The sequence below is a fragment of the Drosophila ananassae genome, chromosome 3R, assembly GCF_017639315.1.
Source record: "Drosophila ananassae strain 14024-0371.13 chromosome 3R, ASM1763931v2, whole genome shotgun sequence".
Classification (NCBI taxonomy): domain Eukaryota; kingdom Metazoa; phylum Arthropoda; class Insecta; order Diptera; family Drosophilidae; genus Drosophila; species Drosophila ananassae.
Window position 1 is genome coordinate 9,540,153 of NC_057930.1, and position 14,011 is coordinate 9,554,163.

At 42.1% G+C, this 14,011-nt stretch overlaps 1 protein-coding gene across 1 annotated transcript in view; it reads left to right on the forward strand.

The window, feature by feature from the left end:
- Positions 1 to 13,945, forward strand: part of LOC26514041 — a 57,938-nt gene extending 43,993 nt beyond the window's left edge. The window contains exon 5 of the mRNA XM_014905149.3: positions 13,268 to 13,945. The gene's annotated coding sequence lies outside the window, so the exon portion shown is untranslated. The remainder of the gene's footprint in view (positions 1 to 13,267) is intronic.
- The last annotated feature ends 66 nt before the right edge of the window (positions 13,946 to 14,011 follow it).

Consider the following 14,011-nt stretch of genomic DNA (forward strand, 5'->3'; position numbering starts at 1 on the left):
TCTCAAATATGCAAATGAATGTGGCACTGCCACGTCAAATGTGGCTTTACACCCGCACACACTGCCACACACACCCATTCGAACACTCAGCCACCTTGGGGAACATGCATTTTGGTCATGTTTACAATGTCAGCTAGGATAACAGGCAGCCGATTGCACTCCTAAATGTGTGAGGCTGCGAGCTTTTACACTGTACAAAATAAAAGGATATTCTTAAATTCAATATTTTATTCAGAGATAATAGGAAGCTATTTATATAAATTTGTATGTTTTTTACTATTTTTGGGGGTATATCTATTACTTTAGATATATTTTCCTAAGAATCAAAGTTTTGTTAAAAATTAAGTAATTGCAATTACCAAAACGCCATTTAAATACTAAAAGTACCGGATGTAGATCTTCCATGATTTGACATCTGTTAAAACAGCTGATTCAATAATCGAAGCAACCTTGTGCTTTACAGCGCCATTCTTTTCCTAACAGCACTCTGTAATTGTAATTTGCGATCACAACGATTTTCTTATTCGATAATCATCTGTTCTCTAACTTTATCGGACAAAAAACTATCAGTGACCGCAAGAGTCAAGAAAGCAGTCCTTAAAATTAAATATTTTTGGTTTTTTATTTTTATTGTTTATTTCATTTTTAACTTTTTACCTGGTAAACCAAATGGATAATACTTTTCTGATTGTGCACGAAAGCAATGTCAGCAAATTAGGCCAAAGGAGAGCCATCAGCTGTTTGCAACGCCCACGCACAGCTGAGCGGGCGAGAGAGAGCTTTTGGCGGGAGCGCTGCTCTCAGCTAGGAGCAGGACATTCATGGCTCGGCTCCTTCGATTCGGGTCCTGCTCCTTGGCCGCACCTGGCGGAGCTTCGGCTTGACTTGGCTTTTGTTTACATGCCAGGCAGCAAAACCCAACATATCGGCAGATCCAGCTCCCGCTCACGAGCTAGGCTCCTGCTGCAATGCAGGACGAAGGACGAGAGACGAAGGACGCGCCAGCGAGCGACCCACTTCGGGCGGCGGCCGCTTTCAATTTCGTTCAACCTGAAATGTGAAACCTGAAAACTGAAAGCCAAGCCGAAAACGAGTCCGATTCGCAATCGGTTGGAGCGCTCGCTTTCAATTTCGCCTCGTTATTCGTTGGTGGCCGTTGGGCGGCCTCAGTCGTGTTTTTGTTGTGCCCGTTCGCGCGTCTCCTGGCTGGCAGAGTTCGTCCTCGCGTCCTCTCGTCCTCGCCGCTCGACAGCCCAGCAAATTACAGCAGCAGCAGCAAAAAGGACAAAAACGGCAGCTTGGGCGCTGCAGTTCGCAGTTCGCGACGCGTCCGCGCCTATTAAATAGGGAATTTCTACAATTTTCTTCTAATACTACTCGTTCACTTTCCTCTCCACTTTCCAAACCGAACTTGGCCCATTTTTTCTAAAGATAAAAAATAAAACACCAGAATAATTCTCGGCGAAACGAAAGAAGAAATTTAAGTTTAACGCCTACCAGAAAGATAGTTATGTGCGCAAAAGAACGTCGTTAATAATTGATTCCGTTCCCAACTGGCGTGGCGATGGGAGTTCCGTGCCGAATAAATAATGCAAAAATTGCAGTGCAAATGTAATATGGAATTGCAATCACAACCGTATCAAGGTGACCACAACAACTCGAGCAAACTGCCGTAATTGTCACTCGGACGTCGCCGTCGGGGGCAACCCCAAGAACCGTGTGTGTGCGCGCAGGTAAGCGATCCAGGACCTGGACACGGCACGGCCAGGTGGACTCGTCCTGCCAAATGGCGACGCATGAGTGACAACTGAAAATATGTAAAAACTAACGTAAACAAAAACACAAACAACAACCGAAACCAAAACCGAAACTGAAATCAAATCAATCAATAATGAGAAAGAAAGCGACTGCAAGCAGATCCTTTCAAGTTCCACCTTCAATTACTTTGATTGCTTCGAGTGCATTTTAAAGCGAAATGCAAAGGCCAAGAAAATTAAATATTTAAAACCTATAAACAATAACCGAGACCCAATTGAATTGTAAATGTAATGAGAAATAAATTAAAAGATAATACAATTTAAAAGCGAGCCAATAAAAGGGTAAAGAGTGAAATGAATAAATCAGAATAATAACATCATCAATTTTTGAAACTAATGCCTTGTTTGGCGAACAAATATACAATAATAATTAAGAAATAAAAGAAATTGATTTATTGCCAACAAAAGAGTCGTCTAAAAAGCCTCACTTATATAATCAAAATAATTCATAACGAATAAATAATGATAAATTGAATTACGGATATGTAATAATAAAGGGAAACCTGAGACTGCAAAAACCAAGTCTGCCAACAAAACAGGCAAACAAACGGGCCAAAAAAGAAAACGTTTTTATAAATGTATAATATATAGGGGGGATATTCGCAGGAGATGGCAGCTGCTAACAATAAGCAGAAAAGCAACAACAATTCAGCCAGACAGCATGAAAAATGATAATGACAGTCGCCGGAAAGCAAACGTGAAAAGTGATTATAAACACATACTCTCAGAGACAAGCCATTTGCATACAATATGGCCATAATCGATGGCTGATTCATTGATGCAATCGGACGATTTATTCAAGCTGAAATGTTAATTGAAATTGGATTTTTGATTGTATCTCGTATTAGGTATTAGTATCCCCTTCAGTCGGTTGTCGATGAATGCCACGAATCGTTCGTTACGTATCCGCAGTGTGGGCCCGTTGTTTACCTGTAATGTGCTGCTAATTTGTTGCCACAAGAGCGTTACTCATTTCCGAGCAATTACATTAACACCACAATCGTTTTAATTAGGCCAGGCATGGTAGTGTGGGGGCCGGCACATGCAGGATAAGTTGGTAACGAAAGTATCTCGCCTCGCATCTTCAAAAATATGAAAAAATGCAAATGAAAAGTTTTCCATGCGAAAGTTTTCCCCTTTTTTTCGCTTTTGGCATTGGCGTCGCCGTCATCCTCCCAGTCTGCCAGTCGAGACAACTTTGTTCAGGTGTTGTTGCTTGTTTGCCACACGGGTTTTCATGTTTTTTTTTTTTGTTGAGTGTTGAGGGTTGCTCAAGGCGGTCCTACCTCTGACCTTTTGCATTTTGTTTTTGGCAGACGCTAGTGATATGATATAATTTTGAAAATATTAAATTTGTACATTTTCCCAGAGAGGGTAATAGTTTTGTGAAGAATTTTGTGCTTGGAAACGGCAAAGTTCCTCAACGTTAGTGAAACTCTAAATAAACATGAAAGTTATCCCATAAATTATAAATGCTTATCAAACTCAACTCTACCTTATGATTTAATGATAATTTTCCATTTCTTGAGGCCTCATTAGGATATGCTAATACCCTGGCCGAAGGACTGACCTTCAGGGTCCGTTCGCTGGTTGCGTTTCGTGTCTGGAAACAATTTTTCAAAATTGAATTTTAGCCAAGCCAAGGAAGCGAATGTAGTGCAAAGTGGCCAACCAGCAAACGCATAGGAATTAAATGTTTGCAGAAACGAGGCCCGAACGGGCGGTGGGCCTGGTTTTTGGTTTGGCTCAGAACCACCCATCGCACAGGCTGCCTGCCATCAGCGAACGTGGCCATAATTCAAACGACGCGCAAACTACTTAATGTTATTAGATATGTCTTCTTTCCCGTCACGCCCACACTGCAGCTGTGTGGGCCAATGGTGGGCTGAGGGCCGAAATAAAACTTTTGCACGGATTTTCTAACACTGTCTGTGTCGGCCAAGTTTATGCTGATGTTGTTGATTACAGCTGCCGCTTCTTGTTGGCCTGGCTCCTGTGGTCGCTCGGCTCTTCGTCCTTTTTCTTTTAATTTTTTTCTATTTTTTATTTTTTTTTTGTGTGTGTGTGTCCTTAACTTTCCATCGTTGACATTTCGTTTCAGCAGTTTCCATGTGTGCGTAGTTGGCTTTTTTCTTCGGCCATTCCTGGGCCGCCTGTCTGCCTGCAGGTGCTGCATTTAAAATGAAATATGGCAGACATTTTTGCGGTTGAGATAAATGCGGCACAGTTTGTTTGCTTTTGCGTTTTCTGCTGGCTAACTTATTAGATTTGTTTCCCCGCCCTGACTCCATGCCAGAGTGGCTGACTGCTCGTTTACTTTACTTACTCTTTTCCTGACAGTTGACGTTTGTTTTCGTGGCCTTACTGCCGACCCGGCCAAAACAAGAATTATATCTGGGATCAGGCAATAAGGTGAACAAAAATATACATATATTTTTGTGAGACTTTTAGATAATTTAAGGTACTAGACTCTAAAGCCTGCAAAACAATTATTTAATTTACAATCTTACCATGACTTGAACAAGTTCTTGGAAAGAAAAAAATAAAATTTACAGCCGCACTCACACTCGATTTGCTCTCGCTCCTGAAGCCTGCCTGAGAATTTCAAGATGCAATTAGCTTAAATCAGAAGCAGCCAATCAGGCAATGTGCGCCACTTGAAAACTTTTAGCCAACTTCAGGAGGGTCAGTGGAGTGGCGACGGGCTCTTGTTGCTCGTGCCCCGAGGCGCTTTAAATGGCCGGATGGCCCAACGGGCCTCCTCGTTGGGAACCAGGCCCCGGAACGCAGTCTCAGACATTTTGGCAGCCGAATGCAATTTCTGTTATTCGCTGAAAATAATTTTTTTTTTGTACTAGCCGTGAATAAATCGAGCAGAATATCCAGCCTGTGTATCCAGTATGTAAAAATGTTTGAATGGTGTATTTGTTAGGTTTCTGTTGAGATTTTAAGTCTGGCAGATTAAAGCGAGAGCCGAAACAAAAAAGATTATTTGTATTTGGCAAATTTACGCTTATTGACAGGCGAGGAGGTCTGGAGGCGGAGGGTGTTCGAGCCATCTGCTCTTGGCCCGGTTTAAGGTTGTTTATGGCCTCAGCTTGTGTGGCGATAGGCCTGTCATTTATTAACTTGAATTTGCATTTAAGCTGTTTGCCGGGCCCGGAAGGACCCGAACCCGCTTGTCGCCCTTGCCGCCACCACCCGCTAGGACAACAAATTAAGCATGGCAATCTTAAAGATTTTTAAACACTCGAATTTATCAAGATCCAGGCCCATTTGGCCAACTAACCCTTAACTCAGACCCTGGCAGGCCAGAAAAACAGGCAAAAAAGCAAGCCCCTTACAAGCTGAGTAGCTAATTTGCAGAGTGAAGGGGACGAATTTTCATTTTCATACTTTATGATTTGCCAGAACGACGACGGCACGCTTTCCATTTGCTTTAACATTTAAGTGTTGCTTTGTTTTCCGTACCCGACTCAGCCGGTCTCGGCAGCGATTCTCTAGGCCATAAACTGTAGCCTACTTGTGAGCGACTTGGCTCAGACTCGGCTCAGAGCTGTTGACATTGTGTGCGGTGCGGTGCGGTTGCTTTCGAGCATTGTTGTTAGCCGTGCTTAGATGTGCGCCAGGAAGCAAACACTCTACGCCCACTTGGGCAGCTTTTTCGCTTTGTTTCCCCCAAAACTGCAAAGGCAGTAGTCGCAGTAAGGCAGTAGAGGCAGTGGAGGCAGCAGCCTCCGGCTCGAGTGTTTCGAATGTCCTCGAGCACTGCCTGCCAGGGTCATTTGTTCATTTGCATTCGCAAAGACTGGTCTTGTCTTTCGGCTATTATGCATTTAGTCCATTCCTAGACCCTCTCTCTTTCCCAAAAAACTTGAATTCCGCTTTAAAATAATTAAAAAATGTGACGCAAATGCAAATGGAAATGGAAAGGCGGCAAAGGAGCGAGCGGAGCAACTCCCACAAGTAGCGGCCATGTCAAATGAATTGGCATGTGTCGTGGCAAAAGTCTAAAACTAATTGGGTTATGTCCTCCCCAGATGCTCGTTGTCAGCCCACCTCGGCTCATCTCAGCTCAGCTGAGTAGAGTCCGGCAACAGAGCATTTCCGTTGTCCTCAAACAATCCCACTCATGGCCCATGACGTTGATGGCTCTTAAACTGCACTTCATTTGCACCACCACCCCTGGTAGCATCACTGTGCCACTGCCACACCACCACACCAAACCACTCACAGTCATGGAGACGAGTGGCAAGCAACAACAATGGGATACAAATCTAAGCCAGAACAATTGCATTCGACTGTTTATGGGGCTTTGTATCTACAAGATACTGAGATACTCTTCTACCTGGGCCTGCCCAGTTGCTTGCATAATTTACTAAGCTCTTAGTGCTAACAGGGTTGGCCGGGCCAGAACTCTTGTTGCCAATGTTGTTTTGTGGTCAGCAATGAGCAGCATAGAATCCAATGGCCATGTGTGCCATGTTTTCAATTTTAGTTAATGCGGTTTGTTGGATTTACAGATTGGAGCAAAGGACTTTAGTGCTTTTAAAGAAAAGATTAATGTTATGTAGATTTTCTCAATTTATGAGTTCTCTAAACCATTTAAATACAATTTTATGACATAGGGAACACAGTCATGCTTTTAGAATCAAACATCAATAGAGCATAAAACCATTATGAGATATATTTAAAGATTCGATATTCTCCCTTAGGCTTAAATATTTTTCTTCAGAAAGAGCTTATATGCGTCTTTGGTTCATTAAATATGCCATATATACTATCTTGTTAAACAATCTTTAATTTAAAATTGAAACCCTATCTCTGCACCTGCTATGTTCCAATTCAATGGTTAACCAGTCATTTGATCAAACCGCTTCTCCCAGCGAGGTGCGATGTCAACAATGCATTTTGTGCATGTAACATTTTCCATTTCCCATTTGCTGGCTGCAGCTTGCATTTGCATAACGCGTCGCACTTCCGATTTCCACCTGGTCGACTGGCGACCTGTCACTTCCAACAGTCATTGTCAGTCGGTGGTGACGAGGGGCGGAAGATCGTTTGGGTGGCGAATCAAAAAGGGGAGGCGCGACAAGCTGAGCAGATAACAAAAAAATAGGAGTGACGGGTTGGAGTCCTGTTTGCTCTTCTGTTGTTGCCGCTACTGTTGTCGTGTGGCATTCGACGTGTATTTACACAGTCATATTTGTATATCACAGAAGTGACTCTATCTCTCAGCCACCACCTCCCCTCCCCTCAGCTGCCATACAAAAACACGGCCAACTCAATAAACAACAACAATCAGGAGGCAGTTATCAGAAGGGGGCGGTGCTTTTGTTTTGTGTGATTTGTTGTTACACGATTCAGAACGGCCCCTGCGGGGTGTTGAATCAACAAGTCCAAAGGTCCCCCCTGTGAGGCCATTAGTTATTTGCCAGGATAATGAAAAGGGTTTGGAGGGGGTGTGGTGTAGATGCCCAAGGCGAAGAAAATCAATCATACGCCAAGTGTGTCAATATGTCAGGCATTTTATGCTGACCCCAACTATTGTCTTTTAATATTAGTTTTTATATAGATTTCATGCAGCCTTGTATTTGGCCTTTGGGTCAGGTTGTCTAAACACAACTAACCTCATTTGTTTTTTGCCCTTTTTTGCCCGCCTTTTGTTTGCCACTTTTGCTGCCTTTTTTTTAAGGGTTTTCTGGGGGGGAAAGGACATAGACATTCTGGGGAAAGGGGCTGCCTGCCCAACAAAGTGACCCCAATACAGAGAAAACAATAAATTGCGAAATTGTTGAGAATGCTACGGAAGAGATGCAAAAATAAATTCACAGACTTCGACACCCGCACACAAAGGGGTCAGTTGCAAGTAGCAAGTAGCGAGTTGAGTAACAAATGGAGACGGTGCATAAGAGACAATGAAACAGAGGCAACAACAGCCAAATAGCAAATGGCTGGGCAACTTTCAAGTGGGGCTGGCCAGAGGGCGTGGTCACTATGGATGCAAACAAACTTTCTCGGCTAGAACCTGAACTGGCCCGGCCAAGCGTGATGTTTTATGGCCTTCGAGGACGAGCTCAGCGGGTAAATAAAAAGTTGCCATTACAAATTTTGAATAGCGGCAAAAAAAAGTCGTATAAAGTAAGATAAATATCCTAAAATGGGGAAGTAAAACTGCAACATTTTAAAGATCAATGATACTCGGGACTATCGTAATAAAATGCGGCCACTATTGACATTTTAGACGGTTTGGCCAAACCCATCGTCAAATTCCTTTAAAGACTTGAAGCGAGCACTTGCAATTCCAGACAAGCACATGGCTGCCGCAAATGACTTTCCATTCATGCCCCTGCCTCCTCCACTCGTGCCCCACGGGCCAGTGCAACCTCTATGCGAATGCGAATGCGAATGCAGTCATTAAGCGCCACCATAAAAAGCAATAAACACGACGGCTTCACTTGCAGTTTATGTCATTTGCCACGGACTCCATGTGCGCTTAAAGCCAACCAAATGGTCTCGACTTGGCCGCTCGACTTGGTCTCTTACCCGTTCCACACACTATTTTTTTTTTTTAAGCCATTTCCTGGGCCAGCGTAATAGCCAGCGACCAGGGCCCTGGGCAACTCCAGCCCAGCCACTGGGCCACTTTATTGAAGTTTTTCCCAGCCATTGCATTTCCCCTCAATTTTCCTTTTTTTTTCTAGCAGCTCTTTGTAATTTATGAGGCAGAGAGGTGGCAAGAGGAGGGCAGGACGATAGGGGTTTATGGCCACGGGCCTGTTGCCTCTGGTGCATCGACTCGCATGGGTGCTTTGTCTTAATCTGAGGCTCATTCTACGCAACATTGCGCTCGTCTGGCTTTTATGGCAACAATTAAGCAGGAATTATGCCACACGGCCATGGCGCCAGGTTGCAACCAGATAAGCGCTAATAGGGATTGGTTTTTACGCTTATAGGAATTTGTTTTTTAGGATCAGGACCATTTTTCATTTGAATTTAATCCCTAAAATTAATGAAACGAAATGGAACTTTCAATATATGGTATATAAAATACTTTATATTTAAATTCTTATATTTTTATGATTTTTTAGTAATATTATTTCTTGAAAACATGACTAAAATCCTTCTTAAATTGAATCCTTTATTAAACCCAAATCTTAGGCAAGTCTCAATTGAATTGTGAAAAAAGCAAACTGAAATAATATCCTTTCATGAGTTCTTATCTCCAATTCAACCAGTTAGCAGTTCAAGTTCATCGTTTTTAACTGACAGCCGGACGGTTTTGAGTGTCGGAGGACTCCCTGAACTTAGACTGACGTGCAAGTCCTGCAACGAACGGTATTCAGACATTTTTGGGCGGTGTCTGATGCCAAGGCAGCGACCCCTGCACGTCACTCAGTCAGTTTCAGCCAGTCAAATAGTCAGACTCACGAGCCTGGTGTCAGTTTGTTCGGCTAACACTTTAATTAAAATTCCGAAACCGAAGGGAAAAATCAAAAGTTATGAATTCTCCGCCAGAGCCCGGCTCTCCAACTGAAAGTGTCGAGGAAGCAGAACTAGACAGCCGGTTAGGAATAAAGGACGAGGCAGGCGGATGTTCGAGGAACTTGATGGGCGGGATTTAGGGCCTCTTATATGAAAGAACTGAGTTCAAATGCGAATGAAATTCCAAAAAAAGAAAAAAGCGACCTACTTATGTAAGAAGTGAAGCGACGGCTTGTTGCCAAAAATAGGATATTTATATAGATATTGAGAGCAGAGGCTATCAAATAAAAATATTTTTCCGCTGCACAGCCAACGCGCCAGGAAAATATTGTGCATAATACCGAAATTGAAATCGAAATAGAATAATGAAAGGATATAAACGTTTATTGGCATTTGCTCTTGCGATAATCAATAATATTTCCGGTTCTGTCGACCGACCCACCTCCCGACATATCCAATTCGATACTGAATCGAATATACGAGGGGAATGTCATTGTATTCGTGTCAGTGCCAAATTATTTTATTGGAAAATTTGCATGACAATGGCACTGAAGTTATGGGAACTGATACTTTATGGAGCCACTCAAATTACGGATGTATTTGGCAGGTGCGTGGAGAGCACTTCGGGCTTAAATGAATTATATGTGTCAGGCCAGAGCCTGTATATGTCCATTCTATTCTATGAACCAGTTATGCAGTATTATGCGGGAGCCCTGGGGGACTCATGCACTTTGGGTTCGTTTAATTAGCAATAAAATTAGTCATTATCCTGCACAAGCACAGTGGCAGTGACCAAAAATAAAAGGAATCAGGGCGTGGCAGAACTGCCATAAAAAGCGAAACAACCGAAACAAGCCAGCTAGCCGCTGGCACCACAAGAGTCAACTTAAAATAAATTTAAATTTTAATTTCAATCTCAGTCAAACTCGTTCAACAGGGCCGCACAAAAGCCGTCTGTGGCGGCTACCTTACCCTTTCTGCATCCCCATTTCCCCCTGCCCCATTCCCCAGGCACCTCTCCCGAAGTCCTTTGCCCCCGCCCCCCAATCATCCTTGCCACCGCTGCGTAGACAACTTCCACTGGCGCAGCTGCCATTTTGTGTGTGTCCGTGTGCAAGTGAGTGCGGTCTGATGGAAGCCATTGGCAGGTCCCTGGGCTAACGGGCCTCCTCTTTACGAATGCCAGTGTGTGTGTGTGTGGGGGGGCGTGTGGCAAGTGCACAAGTGTGTGTGTGCACATTGCACACGAGGGTGAACCGTAGCATAAATGACTTAATCGCAAATTTGTCGGAAATCCATTACAACTGAATTTCGCTGGTTTTTGGGGAAGCTTTATGGATATTTTCAGTTTTAATGCAGCAAGTACCCTAGACATTGTGGCTCATAACTCTCAAAAAGCCAATAACAACATCATTAAATAAAATCGATTATATAAATATTCTTCTTGTTTTTTTTTTACATGAGGTACTTAATTTCGAGCGACAAATTAGCATTTTAAATTTCATAAAAGTTGTAAAATCATGTAGAATATACTTTGAAAAGAACAAAGAACTTGAACGCATTTATTCGTTTATTTTTTTAATATTTATTCAAGCTAGCTGTTATGAAATAACTAAAATTAATCCATTTTTAAAGATCTGAAGTATTTCAAACTACAAGAAACATCTGATATTTCTGATAATATAAATTAAATACATAACTATACAGGAAAATACAAATTTGTCCAACATCTTTTCTTATATTTTGGGTAATAATAATAATAAATGAAAAATGTTTCAAACATTTCTACCAAAACATGAAAAGCAAAGCAACCGCTTTCCACAACATCCCCGCCAGAAATTATGCGCCTGGGGTGTTTTCGAGTGGTTTCTATATAATGTTGTATGTATGCATTCCCCATGAATAATTAAAGTACGAGGCTTTCCTCCAGTTCATTTTTACCTTTTGCCTTTTTGCTTTTTGGCTGCGGCTGCTGGCTGGGATGCTCGGCAGCACAGCAGGCTCGCCAGAGCGGCAGCTGCCAGCCCCCGCACGATATGACGTATACGCCGCGTTGGCTGTCTGACACTAAATGGCAGTCTTTTGATGCAATGTCTCCTGTGGCCAGTCGGGCCGCACGATTTGCGTAACTGGGCACATGTTGAGTCATCATGGCCCCTGTGTGAGTGAGATTGTGTGAGTGTTTGTGGGTTTGCTCGTTTGTGGGCGTGCTTGCCACAAAACAATTGCGGTCTTTTATAAATATAATGGCGTACGGTTGTACGGCACTAGACTGTAATTACCAAACTTGCATAATTTAGCAGCTTAGGGCCTTGGACAACGCCTTGGACACGGGTCGTGGGAGAGGATGGCAAGCAGAGTGGCTAGAAAATGTTATTATTTAGCAATTGTATTGATTTTCCAGGGGACCACTACCAACGTCAACAAGGCATTAATTGGTATCATATAAATTCATATTTCCTGGCCCAGTTTAATTTGCGGTCTGCATGCGAAATCACCGTGCATGCGTGTGTTGACCTTTTTGCTTACAAATGGCCAACATGTAAATAGGCTGGCAATTAAAACCGCTGCCTGAATGAATTTCTGTTAATTAGCAAAAAAGAAAAGCCTCTGGCTAAAAGCATTATACCCTTAAAAAATGCAAATCCAATGCAATGGTCTGATATTGGAAAAAGTTTCTCTCGAAATTTATAAATAATATTGAAGGTTTTTTAGATACAGCTAAAGATTTTTTTATTACCAAACTGATTCGCACGAAGGCCGAAAATCTGAAATGTAAACAAACTGGCTAGTTATCTAAAAATCCATTCTGGCCATAAACGAGCTTCTTGCGATATTGTTTGGGCCTAAAAATAATATGAAAAGCAGAGTAAGGCAACACGTCAGCGTCAGCACTATTGGCCCAACTCCTAACTACACTTGACAAAAACGAAAAACAAAAAAATACTGGCTCCATTTTAGCCAAAGTGCTGTTACCTGGCCTTTTGGCCATTGTTGGCCGCTGTGTGCTCGCTAGTTTTTGCGCTTTTTTGTGCTGCCATTTTCGTTTTTTGGGGCGTTGCCGTGGCTGAGTTTTAATTAGCCTTGAGTGCGTGCTGGGCTGAGCCAAAAGCCGTACAAATTGTTATATAAACACATACCCACTCATACGCCCAACAAAGTGTTTTAAGAGCCTAAAACATTGTCGCCGCCAAGTGTAGTTCGGCCAACATGAAAACTACGCAGGTCACGAGGAAAATAGTTGCCCAAGGTGCTGGGAGCTGGGAGCCGTTCAACAAACAAACTAACAAACAAACAAAAAAATATGGGTGGGAAAAAAGGGAAAGAAAAACGAAATCCGGCACAGAAGCAACAGCCAAGTGTAAAGTGTTGAAATGGCAACGGAAATGAAATTAGGGGAATGTGGCAGAAGTTGCTTGAAAGGACGTGCCCCGGATCGAGCTCCTTGCAACCCTGAATTTTCGCTGGCCCCAAAATAATATCCCCTGCCCCTGGCTTCATTTCCTTTGCCATCAATGCAGGCAGAGTCGCCATGGCAAATGTTAAGGTTACATGCCCTTAGAACCAAAAAAAAAACTAAAATTATAATATCGAAATGCGGGCGATGGCCTGCCCTTCTGATTCTGCATTTTAATATTTCCTTTTGTTTTTCTTAATTTGCGTGTTTACGGCGGAATTGCATGCAGGCCGTTAAAACGAAAGCAAAGGTTTAATTTCTTGCTCGATAGCATTTAAAACAGCATTTGTTAAAAGGGGGAATATTACGGAAAATGGAAGCATTCATAGAGTCCTGTCCAAACGCCAAACGAAGTCCTGGCGTAAAGGAATGCATGTTAATGGTAGGAACATGTAAGCGGAAATGAAAAACATCCATCATTTTTGGGTGTGCCATTGAGAACTTTGCAATAACGATGTTTATATCCCAAAGTAACTTATATTTATTAAATAATTTAAACACTTTTCAGGGCTGCAATTTAAAAATTGTGTGTATTCTATGTACATTAATATTAAGTCCGTTTACGCATAATATGTTATTCACATGTTCCTTGCAGTAAATCCGTCTCTTTATCTAAACCTAGATAAGTCCAAAATATATTCGATAATGCAAAAGACAACGAGATAGACAGAAAACAAACCAGAAAACTGAAATCAAGTGTAAAATGTAGCAGCGCTAATATGGAAACCTGATTTATCTGACAAATGTGTGCTTGTAACTGTTGTGCATGTTAGGTAATAAAATAGTAAATATAACAAATAAATATTGTATCTATTGGAAATAGAGTTCCCTTCCAAAGCTTCGATAAAATACCAATTTGAAATACGTTTATACGGATGTGTGTGTCTAGGAATTAGGTGCTTTTTGATATCCCCCCAGTGGCTAGCTAGGCAAAGGAAATATGCATTGCAACAATTTTATAAATAAGACGGCAGCTTAAGCAGAATGTACGTAGATTTGAGGCAGATCTCACTTATCAGAAGGAGGAAAACAAAGCTCAGCTCCAACTAAAACATGTCGATGGATACACACAGACAATACGCCCAAATGTATGCAATTTGATTGTGGAGATAGAATATTTTTTAATAAATGTTTATAAGCAGAGATTGAAATATTTGTGAAACATATTTTAATAGACACCGAAAAACGAAAAACAAACTAAAACAAAACTCTAGAGAGCAAAAGCAAAAGAAAGATTTTTTGAAAAATATTT